Genomic DNA, 14,958 nt, shown 5'->3' on the forward strand with positions numbered 1-14,958 from the left:
CAAAATGAGACCGGAGGAAAAGGCAAAGAGGACTGTAAAGCATGCCCTCTTGGTAAACAAGAAGTATCAACAGAACGCAAAATTGACTTACAAATCCCCTCGCTGTCTCTAAAGGCGTCCGTTCTGCTTTAATGTCTCTGCCAGGCTTGTTCCAGGATTTGTCAGGCCAGAAAGAGTGTAATCCCTGTCCTCCTGGGTTCCACTGCCAGTCCCAAAGTCCTAGCCCCACCAGGGGGAGCTCCACTGGAGTCTCCAGTCCTCAGCCCTGCCCAGCTGGCTACATCTGTCCCCGGGAGAGTCCAGACAGTCAGCCTCTTCCCTGCCCCAAAGGCACCTACAGCCACAGCCACGGTCTCACCGCCACAGGTAAAAACCCAGTCTTTGTGCACTGCACAAAAGGTGTGTCTAAAAACAAGGTGCATACCCTGCAATATCTCTATAAACTTAATAATCTTCCTCATTTCTATAATTACCATGAACCACAATTTTTATATGCATAATGGGATTTTAACTCTAAAACTACACTAAGTATTGCAGCAGTGGTTAAACATTGTTATCTATTTATCTAAGTTGTAATTTAATGTACAGTCATGGAAAAAAATATTAGACCACACTTGTTTTCTTCAATTTATTGTTCATTTTAATGCCTGGTACAGCTGATATCTAGCCATTTTCCATGGTTTTTCTTGATTAGGATTTTGGTTATTATCAATAAAACCATGGAAAATGTCTAGATATCAGCTTTTAAATGAAACTTTAAATGAAAAACAAGATAAAAACACTAAATCTGAGGGAAATTATCTTGCTGCATGGACAGATAATTTCGTTTGACAAGATTTCTTGAAATAAGATTGTTAAATCTAGAAATAAGCATGTTGAACATGATGAACTCTTAAAACAAGATAAATTATCTAACACTTCGAAATGTAATTTGTTGTTTTTTTTATCTTGGTATGAACCAAATCATTTGCAGTGTAGAAGAAGAGAACAAATAAAATCACAGTATTAAATGTGGCTTTTTGGACTCATTTGGAGAGGAAATGACTTATTACGGCAGATGTTTGGTGATATAACTCTAAATTTGCATTTAATTTCAGACAGTCTACAATAAAATAAAATCATTTCAATATTATAAAAACAATTTTTCTTCACATTAGCTTCCTTGATTTAGTTTATTTCAACACATCGACACCTCTGGCAGTGTGTGACCATGTCAGTGACTGGCAGGTAGCTTGTTTTAATGTTTGGACTGAAGATAACGCTGCCAATCTTTGTTGGCAGGTGAGTGTCTTGTGTGTCCAGCGGGTCAGTTTTGTGGCTCTGAAGGTTTGGTTGAGCCTTCAGGGCCGTGTGCTGCTGGATTTCTCTGTCTGATGGGCGCCACAGTACCGAACCCGACTGACAACAGAACAGGATCTCTCTGTCCAGCTGGGATTTTCTGCCAACAAGGGCTAAGAGCAGGTAGATGGAATAAAAGACACCTAGCATTATTGTTAGGGTTTCTCAGTAAGTTTCCACCTTTAATGCAGTTTCTGCTGATAAAAGATTATCAAGATATTTAAAGATAATATCCTTCATTTCAATGTTTTGTTTTCTCCTTTTGCCCTCCAGGTCAGAGGTGTCAAACTCTGGCCCGTGGGCCAAATTTGGCCCGCAGTATAATTATATTTGGCCCGCGAGGAAATACCAAAATATAGTACTACAAATCCCAGAATGCTCTGCTCGTGTTTTGGCTTGAACACAGTAGATCAGTGTGTAGCAAACTGAGCAACAATTAAAGTTGTCTTTATGCACTTTTTCTTGCTAGTCCAAGGCATGGACTTGAATGGTTGCACATTCATTGAAGGATATTATTATTAGTCATTTGGTTTATTATTATTATTATTTTATTCTTACATTTATTTTTAGCCCGTGGAAAAAGATTACTGTTAAATTTAAATTTAAAGAAGGCCGCATATAAAATAAAGGGACATACGATTTTTATTTAAATTTTAAGTAAGAAATGAATGCCATTGATGTGTTTGTTTGTTTTATTTGATATTCGATTTTGATTGCAATATTAAGTTATATCAAGCTTTGCTTGTTCCATTTCGTTTGAACTTGTTTAGGTCAATTTTTTCAATAAATATCAATGTTGGCCCGCGACTTTGTCCAAGTTTAAAATTTTGGCCCACTGGGTATTTGAGTTTGACACCTCTGCTCTAGGTGATTGCTGGGCAGGGTTTTATTGCCACTGGGGCTCCAGCAGAGCAGATGAAACTCTGTGTCCAGCTGGTTTCTTCTGCCCCAGAGGAGCACCAGTCCCCATACCGTGTCCTGCAGGAACATTTAGCTCTGAAACAGGCAACACACATCAAGACAACTGCACCACCTGCATCCCTGGGTACTACTGTCAAGGTGGGAAACAGTCATTAACTTAGAGCTATCCTCTGTAACAGCAAGAGTGATTTTTTATGTTCAGTGTTCAATAATCACACAGAGATGAACCGTACACTGTCTGAGTAATTTAATTTCCAGCATTAGTCACAATAGATTAGCATGCAGTGCCGCCACCGGACATGTTTTAATAAGGGACACATCTATCAGAGACATGTCAAAAGGACTCAGATCATTGGCTAGCTAGGTGCAGAATATTTACAAGCCCATATGTTCACTTTTTAATTAAAAGCAACAAATTCACACCCTCTCTGTAGGGATCGTCCAAAGTCACTCTGCAAAGCACATGGTTTTACTAATTGAGGCGGAGATAATACTTCCTGAGGTAAAACCGGGACAGCTGATGGAAGTTACACCTCTCTTTATCTCTTCTAATCTAACTGATTTTTACAGTGTCAGAGAGTGCACCTCTTTAATTATTCAGCTGAATCTTTTCAAAGTCAAAGACGTTAGACATTTTAAAGTTGTCATTTTATTGCTCTTATCGGCAAGAAGAATACGTTTTTACCTACTGCAATTGCACTTTATAATGACTCCCCTTTTAGTAAGGACAGAAGCATATTTTTTTAATATTTATTTAAATTTGAGCTTAGCTGCTTATACCGTATTTACCAAACTGTATTTCTGCACATGTTTTTTGCACATGTATATTTGCACACCTGTTTATTTATTTACACACCTGTATATTTGCACACTTGCTGTAACTATTATCTATGAGTAACAGCTACTAATGCACATGGACCATCCATTCCACTTCCTCTATACTAGGCTATGTATTGTGGGCTCATGTTCTGTATAGGTGGAATATGTACACTACCGGTCAAAAGTTTTAGAACACCCCAATTTTTCCAGTTTTTTATTGAAATTCAAGCAGTTCAAGTCAAATGAACAGCTTGAAATGGTACAAAGGTAAGTGGTGAACTGCCAGAGGTAAATAAAAAAAGGTAAGGTTAACCAAAACTGACAAAGAATGTACATTTCAGAATTATGCAAGTAGGCCTTTTTCAGGGAACAAGAAATGGGTTAACAACTTAACTCTATGGAGTCTTGGGCTATTTTGTCCATTTCTGAATTCTTTTCATGACTTTGTAAGTCATTTTGTGTCTTTTTTTGGTCATTTTGTGTCTTTTTTTAGTCCTTTAGTTCAACACAAAATGTGATTTTGAATCTTTTTTTTATTTTCAAAACACTATCATGCTCAATAAAGAATTTTAAATGTTGCAAATGTGCATTAATTTCAGAGTACACTGAGACATTAAACTGCATCATTTTCAATTAAATTCTGGAAAAGTTGGTGTGTTCTAAAACTTTTGACCAGTAGTGTATGTATACATGTGTTGTGTTGTGTATTTCTTATCTTTCTTATCTTATCTTATCTTATCTTATCTTATATTCTCCGTGTTTATTAATTATTCTTGTTGTGGCTCAGTTGAAGGTACTGTACAGCCTGCACTGTGTCCCGCTGGATACTACTGTCCTCCAGGACTGACTCTGGGACTAGAGTTCCCTTGCCCACCTGGCACGGTGCAGAGCCAGCTTGGAGCCTCCAGTGCTGATGCCTGCCTGCCCTGCCCTGCAGGTGTGAAAATGATTAGTGTTTTGTTCTACATCATCGTAACCTAACCCTTAAAGGAATAGTGGGGTTATATGAGGTACTTATCCAAAGTTGGTGAGAGGCAGGCAGGATTATTACACAGTACAGGTGCATCTCAATATATTAGAATATGATGGAAAAGTCAAATTCCAGTAGTTCAAGTCAAATAGCCCCAACCAAGTATTGAGTGCATATAGATGGACATACTTTTTAGAGGCCAACATTTCCATATTAAACATACTTTTTATAATTGGTCTTTTGTAATATTCAATTTTTTTTGCTTGACACTGAATTTTATGTCTTCATTAAAATAAATTAAATAAATTAAGACATGCAATGTTTCATTCTGTGTGTAATGGATCTATATAATGTATTATTTCCACTTTTTGAATTGAATTACTGACATATATAAACTTTTATATGATATTCTAATTTATTGAGATGCACCCGTAGTTAAACAATGTTCTGCTGTGGATGGGGGCAGAAGCAAGAAAATATTTAGCAACATAAAAAAGGTCCACCTCAAAGAAATCAATATCAGTGTGCTATATTTAGATATTTTTACCACTTTTCTTAGCCACCAGAAAGCCTGTTTAAGTGGGAGGAAGTGAAGCTGTTCTATGCTCTCATCAAAGCCACAAGACTCCATTGAAGAAAAACAGTATATTTTACCTCAGAGAGTACAGGAATTACTACTGCTGCCTCAATTGTTTCGTTTATGGTAATGTGTGACTCTGGATCTGGAAAAAAATCAAATCAATATCATAATTACTTTATTTATCCCAGAGGGTAAATTCAGTTAGTTTGTTAGCTCTGTTAGAATGAGACAGCCTGATGGCTGCAGGAGCAAAGGATCTTATGAATCTCTCCGTCCTGAAACGGACAGAGAGGAGCCGTCCACTGCTGTTTTTTTGGTCCATAACCCTTTATCAGGCAAATAACTATATTTGGTAGTTAGAGTCAGGTAATATTTAGAGAAAAAAGTAGCAAATTTACTAGATTAAAGTGGCAAACCTACAAGAAAAAAAGTCGCAGATTTAAGAGATTTAAAGTGGCAAATCTGCGAGGAAAAAGTCGCAGATTTACGAGAAAAAAGTGGTGAAAAAACAACTTTTTTCTCCCAGATTCACCACTTTAAATCTCATGAATCTGCACATTTTTTCTCGTAGATTTGCCACTTTAATCTCGTAAACTTTTTTCTCAAAATATTATTTTCGTATGTTTTTTTTACACATTCTAGCAGTATGTAATATCCTCCAATATTCTCTAGGGTTGAAATTTTAGTATTTCAATGAGCGCCCTATTAAGGGTTAAAGTGGTGATTCTGGGAGAAAAAAGTTGCTTTTTTCCCACATTTTTCTCGTAAATCTGGGACTTTTTTGGCGTAGATTTGCCACTTTAAATCTCTTAAATCTGCGACTTTTTTTCTTGTAGATTTGCCACTTTAATCTAGTAAATTTGCAACTTTTTTCTCAAAATTTTACCTGAAGTTACCAAATATAGTTCTTTGCCTGATAAAGGGATAAAGGTTTTGTGTAGTGGATGATCCGGGTATTTCAAGACGGCCTTGAACATGTTGACTGGTCATCTCTCCACCACCTCCTCCAGTGTGTCCAACCTGGCTCCAACCACAGAACCAGCTCTTTAGACCAGTCTGATCATCTCTGTGTGTGATGTTGCCTCCCCAGCAGACTGCAGCATAAAACAACACACTACCACCACACACTGATAAAACATCTGCAGCATCTTATTACAGATGTCCAGAGATCTGAGCTTCCTTAAACCATTGACGCCTAAAACTTTCTGTAAAACCTCTGGCCGATTTTAAAATAAGCCCCTAAAACCTGAAGTTTTCTGGAAATTCAATAGAAGTGTCAACGCTTCTACTAAATAATAGATTTTTCAGCCTCTGTAGCAGACAGAAATTAAATTCAAAAAGTATTTGAGGGCTTATACAAATACTACATAACGACGTATCTGCTTTCCAGGCTTCAATGGGTTAAGAAAAAGAGGCCGCTCTGCCCCTTTTTGTAGAGAGCGTCAGTGTTTAGGGACCAGTCCAACTTATTATCCAGGTCTACACCTTGATACTTAGAACTTGGCACCACCTCCATGTCCACCCCACAGGTATTCAGTTCAGTAGGAGATAGTTCTTGTGATGGACTAAGTACCTCATACAACCCTGCATCAAAAAAATCTTAACTTTCCCTTAACTGCACATTCAAGAAGTCACTGTGTTTCAAATCATTATGAGGAAACACATTATTATGTTGGTATTTCTTACAGGAATGTTTTGCTCTCAGCCTGGTCTGTCCCAGCCGAATGGAGTCTGTGAAGCAGGATTCTACTGTCCTGCTGGATCAACCAGCCCTAACTCTACTGAGTATCAGGTGCTGTTCTTGCCCTTCATATCCTCTGTTGGTCTGTAACCTGGTAACGTCGGTCGGTAGGTCCTCGTTCCCAAAGAAAGATTCAGTATGATATTGGAGCCGCCTTGACCTTTCATCTAATGAAACTAAAAAAAAAAAATCAAATCTGATCAGTCATGCTGCCCTTTTCCATATTTTACCCATTTTTTTGCCCATTATCTCTCTTCTAACAGCCCCATTAGCTGAAATGTCAGCTTTATACACAAGATATTTTAAAAAATGGCCACATTTACATGTAATTAGCTCCGGTTATTGATGGTGCCTTGTTGATGAATTGCTTTTCCTCTGGCACTACCATCAAGCCTAAATTCCCACTGGAACACAGGAAATATTCAAATCTAACTGTGAGCTTACCAGGAATTTCTCTGAACACATTTCTGCTCCCCATTTTAGCCATGAGCTTTTGTCAATAGCGCCCGAATGGCAAAAATGTTATGCACGACATATTGTGTTCATTAAAGCTCTTAATTGTGTGATTCGATAAACATTTCAGCCTCCAGAGACCTCGGGGCATTTATAGACGTTAAAATGCATGAAAGCAATTGCTTTTTAGGAAATTGTGCAATAAAAAGTAGAAATGTTTGTGGCGTTTTAATGTTTTTTTATATTGTTGTTGTCAGGGTAATTCTACCAGAAGCTACCTTTGTCCTTCTGGCCACTACTGCCCCGCTGCCACCAGCTATCCACTCCCCTGCCCCACAGGCTCTCTGTCCATCTCCAGAGGACTGAAGGGAGTTGATGGGTGCCCCCCCTGCCCCCCTGGACTGTTTTGTGAAAGACCTGCAATAGCAGAGCTGTCAGATGCTCTCCCATGTCATGCTGGGTAAAAACTTATGCTCTTTTGCTCTTGGAACTTCTTTCTCGCTCCTTCTTTCTGTCTCTCCCTGAGGTGTACTGCACCGTGCTCTCACTTTGTTTCTTGCAATTAGTTTTGGATTTATGTGTAGGATTTATCATGGATTAAACGGACCAGTCCAATATGCCAGCAAGACATCCGGTGTTCAAAAATCAATTGCAAGCCAGAATACGCACAAACTACAAAATCAGATGGATAATTGAGGACAGCAGAAGGCTTTTACATGAGAGTCTGTCGAGTCTCGGCAGGAGAGGGAGCAGGTGTCTTTAGCAGGATAAGATCCACACTTGACACTTTGCTATTTGTTGCATAAATGCTCTGCAATGAATACTCAGAAATAAAACCCACAAAGCACCCGTAGCTCTTCAGTGTGGCTGCTGCTGTTTATCTCCATTCTGTTCTAGCATTCAGTGCAATTCAAGGATATTTTGGCCATAAATAATTGGAATATTTTTTGTGACAATCATTGCCAATTATGAATACGTATTTCTCTTTTTTCTTCTTATTTTCCGGAATAATTGGAACTTCAAGGGACTACTGTATGTGGAATTTTCAGAAAAGCCTTGTTATTACTGACACCTGTGGCTGTTTAGTGAACCTGGAACAAGTGAGCATGCTGGGCATTGTCCCAAATGGTGACATGGGGACAATGATCATGATTGACCAGCATCACGATTGATGATAGAGGGGTTTTTTGTGCTTCCGTGAACTTTTTATTAGATTTGTTGTTGGTTGGATTTGTGCTGGTTAGATGATTGACATTATTGGGCTCCATTTCTAACATAATGTTCCTGTGTTGCAGTGTAGCGGTATTGAAGAGAGGTAGTACACATCACAAAGTCCTTTGCAGAGAAATTAGTGCACAGGCTGTTATAGACAACCAAGAAAATCAGGGAAGGTCTCAGTCTTTAATTCAAATTACAGTCTGCTCACACATTGACAATGCAAAACCATTAACACGTTATTGCTTCACATAGAACCTTTAAGTATAATTATAAAACAATGATGCATTAGCATTAAATACTATGTGGTGCATTTCAAGTCAATTAAATTGTCAGTACTGCCATTTTTGGGGGTAATTATTACAAAGTCAAACTGGTTAAACGTTTGCTCAATAAAAATAATTTTCAGTGTAATTTCAGTCTGTATCAAATAGGGATGGAATAATTAATCCATGATCGAGTAATGGTCGTTAAGAATTTGGTCAATCCGTGGCCTAGAGGTTAGGAATCGGCCTTGTAACTGGAGAGTCGCTGGTTTGAATCCCCAGTACTGACAGGTCTAGGACTGAAGTGCCCTTGAGCAAGGCACCAAACCCCCCTGCACAGCTCCCCGGGCGCAGTAATGTGCTGCCCACTGCTCCTTGCATGGTGTGTTCACTTTGTGTGTACAAAAGGATGGGTTAAATGCCCATTGTGGGGCATTAATCCCCATTGTGGGATTAATAAAGTAATCTTTTTCTTCTCAATCACATGGAATTATCAAACCTTGCTAGCAAGAATTACTAGGTTTAATTTTATCCAAAACTTTTTTAAACACAAAACACATCTAAATTTGCAAGATTACTGTGTAAACTAACCTCATGCCTCTTCGGAGTCTAAAACATAAAACATTGAACTCCTTGACGTTATCTTTACAGTTTAACCTCACTTGATTTAGTTTAACGATCGACAGGATCAAGTCTCTGTCCGTCCTTTCAAAGTAAAATCGTCCGTTATCAAAACATGCTTTTGCACAGTACTATCTAATATATTTTATTTTACCCATGTATGCATTGCAAATAATCGATTATATTGATCGTTAACGTTAGATAGATGTTAGATGATGAGTTGGCTGTTTTTTTTCCAAACTCCCATCCCTAGTATCAAATCAGGTTGTATCAATGCAGTTAAATGCAGTCATTGTAGACTGGATTGCTGCCCATTGAAAAGCTGACTCACTAAAGTAAAGTTTGAGGCACATCCTGAGGGGTGTCCTCTACCTGAGACCATTAAATACCATCACAAAACTGAAAACCTCTGCAATACTTGGAAATTATATATCTTCACTGACAGATTGTTCAACCCGTTAATGGCAGCTTTTGGCAACATTTGTGATATGAGGTTTGTTTTCCCTGTTTATGCCTTCAGGTATGTGTGTCTGGGTGGCAGCTCCAGTCCCACTCCGTCTGATGGTTCCCATGGCTACCTCTGCCCCGCTGGCCATAGCTGTCCTGTTGGCTCGGCAAATGAGGCGCCCTGTGAGCCTGGCACTTACAGTCCTGCCCCTGGAGCAGCCCACTGTATTAAATGCCCCAAAGGGACAATGTGTTCCTCCTCTGCCACTCGAGAGCCCTCTATCTGCCCAGCGGGTGAGAACGGTGCAAATAAACTTTGAATCAGCAATATAAATCCGATCACTCAGCATTTTACACACAGCAGCAATACTATCCAGTGGTCAAAGTTCTAATCTTGCAGTAATGATAAAACCAATATGTAATAAGTGCTTTCTTCTTAGGCCATTTTTGTCCTGCAGGGACTGGCCTGCCTCAGCCCTGCCCCTCAGGGACGTTCAGGAACCAGACAGGAGCCTTTTCTATCTCTGTCTGCACACCCTGTCCTGCAGGATTGTTCTGCAGCTCATATGGAGCCTCAACACCACAAGGTGAACAGACAAAAAGATATTTGATGACATAATTTTTCAGCCAAAATGTACACATTCTTATACTAGTAACATCATTAAGTAACAAAGACACACTTTTTATTGATGTTGTGTTTTTACTGAAGTGTTGTTGTTTTATCTCACTTCATGTAATTGTTGTGTGTTTTGCATGAATTTTTATAGCCGTGTCGAAAGACAAATTTCTGCTCTGTTGAACAGACAATAAAGATATATTCTATTCTATTCTATTCTATTCTATTATATTGATTGTGTCTTTGTATTTTCGCCTAGGTCCTTGTTTGCAGGGTTATTTCTGCCAAGGTGGAGCCATGGAGCCAACACCACAGAGCTCTGACAACTCCTCCAGGAACGGTCCTTGCCCTCTGGGCCACTACTGTCCAGCAGGGTGCCTTTCACCAATCCCATGCCCTCTTGGCAGTATTCGCAACACTATCGGTACACCCACTGTTTACACTCCTCATAAAAAGGCTTTTTTTTTAAAAAATATCCGTGAATAACGTGGATCATGCATTTGATCGTGTGAGTTTGTGAGTGAGTACATGCATCTGTCCATCTGCTAATCTCTCACACTACTGGACCAATCAGCCTAATACATTTCATGCACATTAATGACATTGTGGTAATTCACAATGAAGTCACTGGTAATTTGTGGTAATTTTGAAAAAACAATTTTCTTTACCGTTTTATCGTCAATGACTGCTGACTCCGAGGCATTTCCTGCAATCAGCTGAGTTAAAAAAAAAAAAACAAGCTTTATCTAGTTTGTTGCAGGCCACAATTTTATTTTGACTCTCCACCAGTTAAACGCAGGATCACATTTATGTTACTCGTGCTAGAGACATCAGTGTAAAAAATACTGCCAAATACTTTCATTAATCAACTGTGACCAAAATAACCACTATTGCGTTTTTGTTCCTGTTGTGGAAGTCCCAGATATGTCGGAAAACCAAAATCAATCATGTCTGAATTAATAACCACATCCAGGTGTGCAAACAGCTTGGTGAGTTTCAACGCCATCTCCAAGTATGTCAATGACTAAATAGGAATGAAAACAAAATAAATAGATTATGCTGTAATTTAATTGCACTAAATGCATTAAAACTATGGCAAACTTTTTTCGTGTCTGTGTGCAAAACATTACACATACAACACTTTTGTAAAGCTTGTTTTCAGAACTGAGTGTGGATCAATCAGAGCTATGCTATGCAGGAGAACCTCAAAGCCTGGTGAAGATCTGCACTTTTCTACTTTCTGTTAGAGTCACTCCGTCGTGTAAATAATTAAATAATTCAATACCCATATCATCTCTTTAATTAGTAGCCGGCATTTGCATTTGAAAGAGTTCCTAATGGGATCTGCTTGTCTGATCTGCAACCCTGTATACACTCACTGTTATCTGTTGTCATAGGAGGGGTCTCCATGGAGAGCTGCACAGCCTGTCCTGCTGGTCATTACTGCTCTACTGAGGGTCTGGCCAGCCCCAGTGGCCCCTGTGCTGCTGGTTTCTACTGCCCTTTTGACTTCTCTTCAACCACTCCATATGCCTTCCTCTGTCCCAAGGTAAGGGTTATTAATATACTATGTCATTATTTTCCCTCTCTTTTCCCTCATCTCCCCTTTATTCCATATTGTTTTCCTAACAGTATCTCTCCTGGAGAAGCTGTAATTTTTTAAAAATAATTCATTTTATTTAATAGGGCACCTTTCAAGGCACTCAAGGTCGCCTTACAACATGGAAAAAACAAAAAAACAATGTAGAACATCATACACATCATACAATCAAAACAAATCAGAACATTTACAAATACATTACAATAAAGGAGGGGAGTTTGTGCAGAGGATCAGATGGAGTGAGCGAGTCTGAACAGGTAAGTCTTGAGTTGTGATTTGAATTGATTGAGAGATGTGATGTTGCGAAGGGAAGGGGGAAGGGAATTCCAGAGCAAGATAGCAGAGCAACTGAAAGCTCTGCTCCCCATGGTAACGAGACGGGCAGGGGAGACGGAGAGGTGGTTGTGATGTTGATTAATGTTATTGCCTTGCTCCACTGAATGCCTTTGTCATTCCCATTCTCTCGTAGGGCCACTACTGTCCAGAAGGCTCTGCCCTGGCCTTGCCTTGTCCCACTGGAGAGTATCAGCCGAACCCCGGCTCAGAAAGCTGCATCCCATGCCGTCCCGGGTTTTACTGTGAAGAGGCCATAGTGGGAGAGCCATGGCCCTGCCCGCCACATTCCTTCTGCCCCGCAGGTACTCTTAAACAGTAGTTCTCAACCTTTTTGAGTCGCGACCCCCAATTTAACATGCATGTTGTCCGCGACCCCCGCTCACTGAACAGAATCTCACACGCACAGTTCAGATCATACAAACTCAGTTGATACGACGAATTTTGGACAAATAATGAAGCAGACAACAACCAAAACATCTCTCTGTCTGTGCATTTATATATTTTTTTTTATATTTTATTGTTACTTTTAATCTAAGTCCTTTGCTATAAGTTTAAAGGTCCATTCTGACCTCCTGAGTGTGTAACAGTCAGCTTCAAGCCAGAGACTCCTTGTAAAGTAATAACTTGATACTTTGGGATTAGTCAGAAAAGACCCAAGAAAATTACCCAAAAAAGAATCAAATTGACCACAAAATGATCAAAAAAAGACACAAAATGACCAGAAAATTACATAAAATTAAGCAAAAAATGACTCAAATTGACCAAAAAAGACACAAAATGACCAAAAAAGACACAAAATGACCAAAAAAAGACACAAAATGACTAAAACATGGAAACAAAATGACCGAAAAAGACACAAAAAGACACAAAATGACCAAAAAACACACAAAATGACTAAAAAACACACAAAATGACCCCCAAAAAAGACATTAAATGACCAAAAAGACTAAAACACATTAACACATGAACACTTTAACACAGTGGACACAGAGCTGACTTCCAAAATGATTTGGCGACCCCCAGAAATCATCTCGCGACCCCAATAGGGGTCCCGACCCCAAGGTTGAGAACAGCTGCTCTAAAAGGACAATGTTGACAACAGGGAATAGCAACTTCAAATTAATTTATGTATAACTTTATAAACCATCCCGAATAACACATACAAAAACACACAGATGCCTCTCAGACTTGTGTTTAAGTGATGAAAAATAAATCACGCTGTCAGCCTCAGCTCGATACTGCATCGTTTTTTTTTTCAGGCACAATGGTGCCTCAGCCGTGCCCTAATGGGACATACACTCATTCAAACCAAGGAGGGCTACAAGAAGAGAGAGAGTGTTTACCCTGCCCTCCAGGGAAGTTCTGCAGGTACACTGGATGCATCATTTGTCATATGTGTGTATGCATGTGTCTCACATTCACAAATATCCAGAAATACACAGACAGACACACAATTAGGCACACACACATTATCAAAATGCATACATGGACATATGCTCAGAGGCAAACATTCATCCCTGCTCTGATTATGCTCACAATTAGCAGAATACAGGAGTATATCATGTTCGGGAGTCACGGTTCACTGAACAGCCAAATTAACACCTTGATATGCATGAATATAATGAATTTAGATACGGGAGGTGAGAATGTTAGGAACAATGTGATTATCATTCTATTTACCTAATGAAGCATACATTTCACTGCCTCTCTGATTGTTTTTGTGTGTATATGTGTGTTTTCTATGTGGATAAACTAACCCTGTGTTTGTTTTCTTCAGGGCCGGTAGGATTCAGGGTGTGTGTGCTGCTGGATATCTTTGTGTTTCTGGGAGTGCAGATTTCACCCCTCAGGGACCAAAGTCTAATCTGACCCAGTGCCAGTGGGCCATGCAGTGCGCTGGACCATGTCCACCAGGTACAATAAATCAATTATTTAAAAAACAACGACCTCAATGCTACCAATAATTGATATTTAGAAATATCAATTTTCCATGGCATAGCGAAAACAATGAAATCCCCTAATTTCTATTATTTTTTTACATCAGTTTTTACAATGATGCACAAAACTTGATGAAAATAAATGTAAATGTTTTAAAATTTTGTAGAAATTCAAAAAGGAAAATGTATAAAATGAACGCTATTTTAATGTTGCGGTAAGGACATTTTGTAAGAAAAAGTGCTGAAAACCATAAAAAATAAACATTTTCCAGATTAAAATCTTAACGATTAGAAACAATTTTGTGTATCTGTTAATATGTATCACAGACTCTGATGGTTAAAATTGAAATTCATCGAGGTTGGTTTTTTTAATTTGGGAGAGTCAAAAGTGACCGTAGTTGCAGAAACACCCTTATATTTACACACACATTTTCTTACTTAAAGCTTAGATTCTTTGATATATGAGATCAAATCAGCTCTCTTCTTGGAGAATTTTAATATTTTGATACATTTTTAATCTCATATCTGTATGTATTTTTTTATTCCAGGTTTCTACTGCCCTGAGGGCACAGAGGAGGCTGTGTTGTGTCCTGCAAACACAGTGAGGAGCTCCCCAGGAGGTGCCAGCCTGCAGGACTGCTTACCCTGCCCACCTCAGCATTGGTGTAAAGCTGGTATGAGCTGATAATTCTCTTCATGTCTTAGTAGTTCAAAGTGTTTTTGTAGCGACTGGCTTCAGGTTTTCAGGGTAAATTGAAGCATACAGTTTTAATTATGAAGAGGCCTTTTTTTCTTAAGACAAATGGTTTTGATAAATCATAACAGGAATGGCTGAGACATTGATTCAGAAAATCAAAGCAGGAAGGCTCTTGTATAGATTGGGAGCTCTGACATTTATATAGATATTTTTTTCTTTGGCCTAGATTAGCTGTATTTAATCCTGATACTTGGAAAGCAGCTTATTGCTTGTTTTGCCAGGTAGTTATTGTCGTCATAGTGTGTCTCATGTGTAAACTGAGTATAAGAAGATATCAGCAGGATCTTTGGACTGAAACTGCAGCTAAAACCACAGGCTAGGAAATGGAAAGAGCCAGGAAA

The 14,958-nt window shown here is 38.9% G+C and overlaps 1 long non-coding RNA gene across 1 annotated transcript; it reads left to right on the plus strand.

Moving 5' to 3' along the window:
• The first annotated feature begins 11,864 nt into the window (after positions 1-11,864).
• LOC131969533 (uncharacterized) lies at positions 11,865-13,801 on the plus strand. Its single transcript, XR_009394124.1, has 3 exons — positions 11,865-12,225; positions 13,183-13,291; positions 13,701-13,801. It is a non-coding gene; the product is annotated as an uncharacterized LOC131969533 (long non-coding RNA).
• The last annotated feature ends 1,157 nt before the right edge of the window (positions 13,802-14,958 follow it).

This window comes from Centropristis striata, chromosome 4, assembly GCF_030273125.1.
Source record: "Centropristis striata isolate RG_2023a ecotype Rhode Island chromosome 4, C.striata_1.0, whole genome shotgun sequence".
In the NCBI taxonomy this organism is placed as follows: Eukaryota; Metazoa; Chordata; class Actinopteri; order Perciformes; family Serranidae; genus Centropristis; species Centropristis striata.